The sequence below is a fragment of the Anabas testudineus genome, chromosome 12 (assembly GCF_900324465.2).
Source record: "Anabas testudineus chromosome 12, fAnaTes1.2, whole genome shotgun sequence".
Taxonomy (NCBI): Eukaryota; Metazoa; Chordata; class Actinopteri; order Anabantiformes; family Anabantidae; genus Anabas; species Anabas testudineus.
This window is the reverse complement of record NC_046621.1, coordinates 7,390,956-7,401,623: the sequence shown is the minus strand read 5'-3', so window position 1 is coordinate 7,401,623 and position 10,668 is coordinate 7,390,956.

The window sequence follows — 10,668 nt, the reverse complement described above, 5'->3', positions numbered from 1 at the left end:
TGAGTCTTGCGTCCACTCTCAACAACTCTCCTTCTCTCCCCTCCTCTCTCAGATAGTTCTGGGTTATTCAAGAGTTAAATATTAGTAAAACTGCAGTTTAAGATGGAGTACGTGTAATTACACTTCTCTGCATAAAGGCAAATTATGTGCTTTCTCAAATTAATTAGCAATGGAGGATTTTTGGATAAATACTTTTATTGAAATTAAATTATTCTAATGGCACCAGATCAATTGATTCATAGTTAAACTATACTGAACTTTGACATTTGAATTTGCACTATTGAATAAAAGACAGCTGCAGAGCTATTGTGAATGTCATTAATTGTGCAGCACCCTCTTTGTTTATTTAACTTCCACTGTCAGAGTTCGAATTGCTCCACAGAAGAAGGTTGTTGAGACAGGAATTGATGAAAATATGGCTTTTGAACAAACTGTCTGACCAGTGGAGGCTCATGGCATGGGAAATCTCTGTGTGGAAATGTGTGGGTTTTGGCAATAGCAACTTGGATATGGTTACATCAACAAAAAAAGACACCAAAAAGGTCGGGGCTGGCTGCTTGTTTATGGATCTATCAGACTTGCCAAGTGAGAGTTTTGAAAGTGTTTTTTTTTTCTGCCTTCGTTAACTATTTGTTGAATGAAAAAAAATACAGTCCTGAGAATAAATGACCCAGTACGGAGAAAAGAGAACTCCTGCACAAACATTTTAGCAATTAGTTCAGCAATAGTCCTGGGAGTAGTCCCTACGCACCCCCGGGAACCACTTTGCAGTGACCAGGCGTCAGTGGTAGGTGTGATATTAATAGACACAAAGGTTGTAATCAATCTGTTTTCTGAATGAGTCAGTTGGAGCAGGATTTACATTACTGTGCCAGATATAATCAATAAAAACACGGTGCTAGGCATGTTTAATAAATTACACAAAGGTGTTGGAATGCATTTTAATAGCTATTTAATAAATGCAATATGTATATTTTCACACTGTAATGTATTGCTTTGCTTTTTAAGCTGAGACTGAACCTGTAATGTCAGCACTGGCTCTTTCTAAGTAATTTAAAAAAAGGAGTGGGCTGGGTAAACAAGACTCCGGTAAACACATGGAGGGGAAGATATGCTAGTAGGCAGAGCAGAATGGTTAGGTGGAGAGGAGAGAAAGGAAGAGAGCGAGGGAAGAGATGGAAAAAGAGGAGGAAGGAAAAAGACAAAAAAGAAAATCCTGATGAGACAATAGACAAGATCTTCCTGTTGTGCAAACCTCAGCAGTGAGAACATCCCCTTCAGAGGAAGACCTCAACCACACACACACACACACACACACACACACACACACACACACACACACACACACACACACACACACACACACACACACCCTACCTGATATGGCCTCAGAGAATAACTAAGCATTGTTCAGTTATTTTCACGTCACATCATCTGAACTGAGCCGGAGTGAATGGAGCAATAAACCGGATCGCTGTGGGACAATTCTGATTGCTTTTCTAAAAGTGGGGAAGTGCTGAATCAGAAAATGGGCTCTGTGCAATCGCACCGGCCTCCAGCAATAATAGTTGATCCAAAGACAAAGAGGCTGATTCTGCCATTTGTCTGAGGGAAAAAAACTTAAAGCTTAACTGTTCTAACATCTCATGGGTTAGGAAACACATTGACACACTGTTTTATTTATGTCTCCGTGAGGCTGTACTTCATTTATACCCAACAGAGAAACACTATAGAAATACTCTTATTTATTTACAGATCTTAGCTTTTTCTGTTATTGTGTTGTACATTTGTATGTATGTAGTATCTAAGGAAATTTGGCATACCTGAAAAATTGGACTCTACGATGAACTAATTTGTTTTTGATGGCCAAAGGTTAGAGGTTCCTTAAAATTTAGCCCAAATTGTCACTTTCAGTGGATGGTTCAGTTTTGATGTTGGAACTTCATAATCAATTTGCTTTGACTAATCCCACAAAAATAATGTTAACATATTTATATTTCAACATTTGATTCTCAGTAAAACTTCTGCTGAAAACAGTGTAAGCAGGAGGATTGAGGTGTATGCTTATTATTTCTAAAGTCAAACTAGTGATTTAGACCTTCTGGTCGTTGGTGCACTCTTCAGAGGAATAATTCAACTGTCGGGTGAAGAGCGGCTTCTCTCATTTTGTAGACACAAGTAGAGTAGTACTCACAGCTCAGTCAAATACAGCATCTAATGCTGCTGAATTTGTTTTTATTGCTCAATTACTGAGCCTGGATTATGTATCCTAAACATTTAGCTGTCCTACAAAGTAATAAATGATGATTGATGCTCAACGTCGTACAGCATTTGGTATATAAGGAAAATGGAATGAGGGTGTGTTTGTGAGTCTGTTTTTCATGATACTTTATTAATTTCCTTGCGAAAATTCTTGTGGACAAGCTGCTGCATTTAAGGCGCCAAGGGTTTGGGGTTCAGTGACTTGTCCAGGGACACTTCAACATGTGGCCGGAGTGAACTAGGAGTCTGATTGCCAGTTCTGGGGTTCGTGGACGGCTGCCCTACTATTTACACCCCTTTGGTGTTTAAGGGACGAATAATCACCAATTCAGCAAATGGTCAGGAACTCTTTAATGATCACAAATATTTTTTATTTTTTACAGTTGAGCAGAAAAAAAGTGAGCTAAAAAATGTAGATATGCTATTGAATCAATACACTATATATTTTAGAGGCAAAAGGTTATATTCTGCTAAAGTCATTGGGCAGCAACGATTGCAACCGCAGTAAACACAAAATCCTAAAAACGAAATCCTCCCTAAACACAAAGAGATGTTGTGTCATACAGAAACAGACAATACAAAGAATAAAGAGCAGAACTTGAACTGGAATGAAAACAGGGACAGATGTGGCGACAAGAAGACACTCTAGAGGTTTTATTTGATATGAATGTTTAGAAAATTAGAACCGGGCTGCTGCAATAATGTAGATGTACAGTAATCCTCATTTAAACTCTAGCTGTATAAGTCTTTTCACCAGTGACTCCTATTTGCACCCAACATAGATGTGTGTAAGACATTAATATAAAAGACATCATCATGCTGAAACCCTCAACTGAATGTTCAGGGTTTAGCTCAAAGTGCAATAACTGTCCAGAGTTAGAGCATTTAGTCATAGGATAATTACATTTTGATTATTGGAGAACTCAACTCAATCCCACTCGCCCTTCCTCTGTCACTTTGTGGAAACTATCTGCAATGAGGGAAAGTGTAATGACTACTTTGTCCTGAGTAATTTCACCCAACAGCGGTGATTTGCTCTGCATTCCAAGCCGACTTTGTCACCATCAAAGAGGACACAGGACGAGCCACCAGTCCTCGAGGTTACAACCCTCCTTCCTTTATGCTGCTCTGAACGTGGAAGGAACTTGAAAAATCTGAGGGCGCTAAAAATCGCTAAAGGGCACAGAGGCAACATCTCCCTGTAAATGTCATAAATCTAGAGGCGGATTTCGACACATCTCTTTCTGATTTGCGTTTGACATGATTTTGTGCACTGTTTCTCTGTTGTGAGTGTTTCTGTGCTGTGAGACCAAAAAATCCATGTGTTACCATCGATACTTTGCATTAAAATGCAACAGATACTTGAGTTTGTGTGTTTTTATGAGGGAGAAAAAAGAATCAATAAACTATTGACTGCAAAGTTTTGTTGTGTTGTATACACCAGCGAACACCAGCTTCACCTTCACTCTTCAATCACTTCAGTCTTAACCTCTGGTCTTGTGTTTTCTCTTATTTTCTTTTCTTAACCTTGTGTTGTTATTGCCTTTCAGATCAAACTGTACAGTTGTAATGTTAATGTTTAACTCTCTTCATTTGGATGCAGGTCAGCATCTGTTTGTGCATGTTTATTATTTTGTATTGAGGATTAAAGATGTTTTTTAATAAGTAACAGCATGGAGAATAAGTACAATACATAAAGCAGAGCCAACAGAGGACATTAACATGCACCACCAGATTACAGTAAATGAAACTGATATTGTCTGAAAATGATTTACTTCATATCTAAACTCTTTGCTTTCGGTTCAGTCAAACATACAGGCATTCCTGCAAATACTGTACAGTAAAATAATCTCGCCACAATTCTTGTTTTTGCTTCACTCTACTCTTTTGTGGTTTTCTTTACCAACAAACACAATATGTTGCATTATTACCAGGTTAGTCACTGTCTCACTCAACTATTGTCTGTTTTGATGAGTCGAGACATGCCCACTCCTCTGTCCTGTATCTCTTTCCCTTTTCTTTTCCTCTTCTTTGTCTCATTTAATAATGATTCTTTTCTTCCTAAACAATGATTTTTTTTTTTTTTTTGCAGTGTGAGGGGTCAGTCTTTGTCCAACCCTCTCTGCCTCCATTTCCCCCTGCGCCACTTAATCTCCTCTGTTTTCTGTCCACATTTTGCGGTCTGTTTTCTTCCCGCTACAGAAACTGTTGTAATTTGTGGAAGAATTTTTTGTTGAACTCATTCTGATGTTTTACCTTTACCCTGCTTTTTAAACAAAGGACAAAAGTACATTTTTTAAAATAGTCTAAATCAGCTTTTTAAACATACGTTCAAACCTCTGTAATTGGGGGTGTGGGGGACATTTTTTCACACGTTTTCACAAAACTTGATCTGAAAGAATCAACTAAATGCAAAGATAATGAAAGGAGGTGTGAGTCACACTGGCCCATAATGGCTGCTGGCCACGTAGTAATGTATGCATGGTTAATCTTTTCCCATACATTCAAGCAGTGTGTCAGTTTGGGGCAGCGCTACAAAAGCCTTTTGTGAGCTTCCAGTAACCCCAAGCTTTGCTCATCTTACTTAATTGGCTATGCCTTGTTTGCAGTATTGAGAGAAATCTCTTTCTCTCCCTCTCTGTCGGAGTGTGGGTATGAGAGACAGTGTTGGGGTCGAGGGACAACAATTCGTCATTAGACTTGCAATGCAGACAGCTGGCTGTGGATGCAGAACTATTTAGATTGCTTTCCTGAACTTCAGGTGTACTTTATTTAGGCGTTGACAGGAGAGGAATAAATTTTTTGCAGAAATACGCGTTCATGCACACCCATGCGTCTGCGCCGCATGCTTTAGGGAAACTAATCAAGCTTTCCATTTTCACACAGACAGTTTACAACGACACTGGCTGCAGATTTACTGCTCAAAAGCAGGCCCATCATTCAGACGCCGTACTCACCTGAAGGAGAGTTTAATATGGACTTGATGAATACAGACACAGTTGTTTATAAACATTAAGGTTAAAGCTCCATTTTCCAGGCATAAAGTCTCTTTCTTTAACTGTTGATAATCTTTGTAAAAGACAAAAAACAGCGTTACTAAGCTACAGTGTAGCTCAGGCCATACTTGCTCCAAATCTCTGGCACCATCCAGGATTGCATTTAACACAATACAATACATTTGAAGCACTATGGCCATTAAATGTACATGACCTTACACTTATATATTAATGTATTATTAAATGTCAAATAATAGAGTTGTTTGATATGAGTTGCTGGAGGTTCAATCTTCCCATTGAGTGAAAGCTTGCCTGCTTACGTTTGCTAAAGTCGGCAGGTAGGGGTGTAACGACTGGTTAGCTGCCTTCACTCTTGTTCAGAGTGGCACCCAGATCTTTTCACAAACACATAGACACACATTACTTGACTTTCCACCTCCAGTGTTCATAGACACCACACCACATGCTGACATTTTATCTTCTTTCCTCAAGGAAGGAAGCACCGGACAAGAAGAAGACAAAAAGTGTCTCCCATCCTGCTGTAAATAAGAGATATAGTCACAAACAGACATGTAGGAATGAAATTATAGTTTTCTGTTGCAGCAGTTTTCTGGGCGCTTCCTTGTGATTAATCCTGAATTTATCTGTGTGCCATTATTATTTCCAAACAGCGACGTACTGCAGCAGCAGAATATGGCCCTTTGTTTTCATCGGGCATTTTTGATGAGAAAACATTTTGTGGGAAATGTGATAAATTTCGGTCATAGTGGGGAATCTGCCGAGTGTGTTTTTTCTGCAGATAGTGAAACAATAAGCTCATTTAGGGTGCTTTGCACAAAAGACAACAGCGTGAGCCTTTCTTTGGTCGTAAATCATGTTTCATAATCGTGGACGCAGTACCAGAGAAGCATGTGGTGAGCGTGACTGTTTCAGTATGTGGTCCTCTTTTCTGATATTTTAAAGTGTTCGTTGTATGTGGTCACTCTTCCTTATCAGGCTGACTTCCTGCTTTTGATCTGCCAGGGGGAACTGAAACCAGATCGGTCAGTGACCTGCTTCCTGCCTGTGTGATGCCAGCAGGTGACAGTCACTTCTCTTCAAGGTCCAGTCACATCAAACCCCACAGAAATCTGCAGTCTACAGTTAAAAGCTATTGTTTTGGCCACTCACATACTTCCCTCATTGTTTAAGCGTTTGGTTATGATCAGCATATTACCAGAATGTGATGACAATGGCAGACATGTAAATGAATGACATGACATATTTACCAGCAAGCCATAAGACTCATGGAGGTCTTTTTGTTTTATTAGTTCCCTTAATGACTCACATGGACACTGACTCAGGGCTTTTGACATTGCTCAGGGGGTCATATGTATGACTAATAAGTGTATACCGAAATGAGTTACAAACCAATGGAAAAAAAATGTCTGTGGTTGTGCTGCATGAGTTTTGATCCATTCATTATTTTATAGTTCGGGGACTTTTCATTCTTCATCAACATTAGCAACGAGTCAAAATCCCCACAACTGGTCAGTGACACTTTTAATGTATGATGTTATGACCATTAAAGTAATATAAATTAGTACAACCACAGGATTTTTAATGTTATATTCTTATAATAGATGATATGATAGAAGACAAACATGTGAGCATTCATTCTACTTCTTTACAGTTTCTGAAAGCATTTTGAAAGTATGTCTTTGTTATTGATATGTTTGTTTTTTACTTGTATCACGCAGTCAGTGGGACTTCCTGAACAACACACAATAAGTCAAATATATTTTCTTTGTTTAACCTTGGTGTTGGCTGGGTTTTGGTATGAGAAGAATTCACACGTGAGAGCGGCTTCAGCTTAAGGAAAATGTTTCTTTGTTTCTCTCCTTGCCAACTGCTTTGAGGCACGGCGTGGGATTTTCTGCAAACACTCGCTTTGACGAAGGCATGACATGACATGTGCACATGCACACTGGCACCGAAACTTGAGCGTTGGAAGACACACACTCATGAGAGAAGTGCTTTCGCCCTCAGACAGACACACGTCCTGACAAAAGCACACACACACACACACAGGAAGCCGCGGTGCCCACTGTGCCTCCTTTTGTGTAGGCCAGGAGGCAACACCTGGGAAGGTCTACGTCAAGCAAGTATGACAGGCACAGCTGTCGTAAACACACACACACACACACACAGGTCCTGCCATCTGTCTCCTCATATCAGTGGTTTGATTAATACCTGCAGTGGTTTTGTTAGCTGTTTCTTTTTGTCCTGTGGCACGGTGTGTTTATGTATGGCTGTGTGTGCTGTGTTTGTCTGTTAACAAAGTAACAAAAGACATTCAGTTGGCCGACATTGCTGCTGCGCACAGATGCTGCTATAGAGAAACGTAGCGTACTGCAAAATGTGGGTAAGTGAAAATACAAGGAGCAAACCCACTGGGGTTAAACTCACTATGAGGTGCTTCAAATATTAACAAGAACATTTAATTGCAGTTTCATTACAATCAAGAGATGGTACCAATGAATAATCAAGGAATCCTGAGTTAAGAATTAGGGAGATTTAATTGGTTTGATTTTTATATTTTCAGATTTTTAACTGTAATTTCCGCTCCTCTATATTTTAGTATCTGTGTAATACCCACTCAAAAGCTCCCATTTTCCTTCATCGCATCTATTTTCTTGCTAAAATGTGCAACATAAAGTAATAACCCTTGCAGAATGCCTATGACATGAACACTCCTCAAACCTGTAATAAATAATAGATGCACTGTGTAAGTACATTAGAGCGGCTCTCTCTCCTGTCTCTCTCCTCTCGCCGGATTAGGGAAGCTTGTAAGCAAAGCCTTCACCTATTGTTCCCATATAAGGACAGAGAATGAGTTTGAGGAAGAAAGGTGAGACAGAACCACACACAAAGAGAGCCGGAGAAAAAGAAAGCAGATTGAAAAGGAGATAGGAGAGAAAATCTCAAAGATGGAGGAAGAGAGACAGAAGAAAACGGAGGCAGAGTGTGCAATATGTTGTGGAGACACTGGCAGTGTTAATGTGTTTTTGATAAATGGACAATAAACGGAGCCAATAAAATCATTAATATGTGTTCTTATACTTACTAAAGAAGGCGTTTGCATATACATACTGTGTGAGAATCCATTAATGGAAAGCACAAAACACAATTACCCAGTTTAATCCATGGGTGACTTGTCTTTTCAATTGCACACAACCCATAACAACAAGTAACGTTAATCATTGCTTAGCTAGCAAATGTAAAAGCCACACAGTGTGACGTCTTGTATTAAAAATTAATGTGATTGAACACTGTTGTCTTTTTGCTTAACATTTTTAAAATCAACAACACATGACCAACAGTTTCATGAACTGATTAAACAGCGTGCTATTCCTGTGTATGCTGCAATCCTTCATTAATAAGTGCAAGAAACGTTTAAGGCCACCGAACAAATAAACTAAGTAAATCACGTCATATTATATATTTATTGTATAATAGTTATTGTAATTCTTAATTTTTTCAAAGTTGGTTGTTGTTGTTATCAGACTCCAGGCTAATGTTTGTAACTCTGTCCTGCTCTTGACTTTGGCAACGCCAGCCACAGTCGTTATCCAAAGGAACCCTTCTCACAGAGTCATGTCTTATACTGTAATTAGTCAGCTGGAAACATTAAAATGTTGGAGACATAGCTTTTAAAAAACTCATGAAGCTCTCTTAGCTTAATTAACTTTCTAGTTGTCAGAAATATGTCAGCAGTCAAGGGATTTTTCTTGCTTATGTTTGTTTTATTGCCTCTAGTCATTCTCATCAGACTAGAAGAGTGTAATCTCATAGAATTGGATAGTTAATTGAAGTAGTGATGGTCAGATGCACATCATCTTGCCAGGGATTCACTCACACTATCTGGAGTGACCTCTCCAAAGAGCAGGGCAGTCACGAGCAGATAAAGGTCTCTCAGTGATTAAACTTAATCAGCGTTGCTAAGCAACAGCAGCAAGACCCAGGCGGGCTCAGGAAGCGTTTCATGTTTTATGCCACTTGCATCCCAGGCCTCTGCAGCCATCGGGGCTTGTCAGTGAACCTCACATCCTGGTATTCATCCACTTCCTTCCTGTCAGCCAATTAGAAACGGTCGTCTGAACTGTGTGCGTATCGGTTTCTGTGCAAATTGCTCAGCTCAGCTGGCTTTTAAGTGATACTTATGATGACCTTGACCCAGTCAGTTTCTTTGTATTGTTTGAACACTGACATACACTGAGTGGGCTGAAGTGGTGGCAACATGAGGACACACAGCACTGCCCTGGCAGATGTGGAAAGACGTTACAAAGTCAAAAAGTTCACATAGTCCTTCAGGGACAGATGGAAATAACACTGCATGGCAACACAGCTAAAAACAATATACCCACGCCTGCTATCCCAGGGTCACCATTTGTACATTTCCCATTAAAGAAGCCCACATTTTTATGGCTGTTCCTTATACTTTGACTTGTTGTTATATATGATCAGTTACGTGGAGCATTCCCACCACGTGTTGCCCCATTCCAGTAATGCGATCCCTGTTACTAAGTGCTGTCTGTCCCATGAATGTGCCTATAATATAGAGCAGAGAGTCTCAGAACATAACTTCTCCCTGGGGAAACTCTGGAATAGCTTGCGCGATGGGTGTTAGGAAGAGCTGATTCAGCACTCTGCGCTGAACTGACATTGACTTTCATGTCCATTTATGTATGTGTGTCAACAGAGCCACAGCTCACAGTCTCCCTGTGACCTGACACATGTAAAAATTGTTGACTTGCTTCATTTGTTGTTGGTTTTGGTCCTTTAATGAGATTAGACACAAAAATATCTGTAAATCTAAATGAACATGTACTAAATATCGTACAGAGCCCTTGTTGTCTGTACGAAGGCCATTACATCTTCAACTTACAGTTTGAGTTTATAGGGCTTAGAGTTCATTATCTATCTATTATCATATATTAAACAAACAAAAACTCTCTAGTCGTACTGTGTATTTAACCTTTTAAATGAAAAAATATTACAAAGTACTTAATTCTGATAAAGTCAAGTTGATGGCCTCTGGTTTGTGGTTTTGTGGAGTTGCTACAAGCACTTATTAAATCTGATTGCCTTAACACAACATAAAGAGGCTCTTGGAGGCAGCGTTGTGCGGATTTAATGGAGCGTGCTCCAAGTGTGAAGCATTCATCTCAGTGTTTCGCTTCACAGCCCTAACTAAATAGTTAAATACACTGAAGGGGTCGATTTGTTCTGATGTACACATGCATGGACTTATGCATGCATGCACATTAACATGCCAGACACCTGCATGGTATAAATCAGACGCCAGGGTCTTGCAGGGCACAGAGCTGCCCTTCCCTAGCAGCTGGGGGTGAGAAAAAAGGGGGACCGG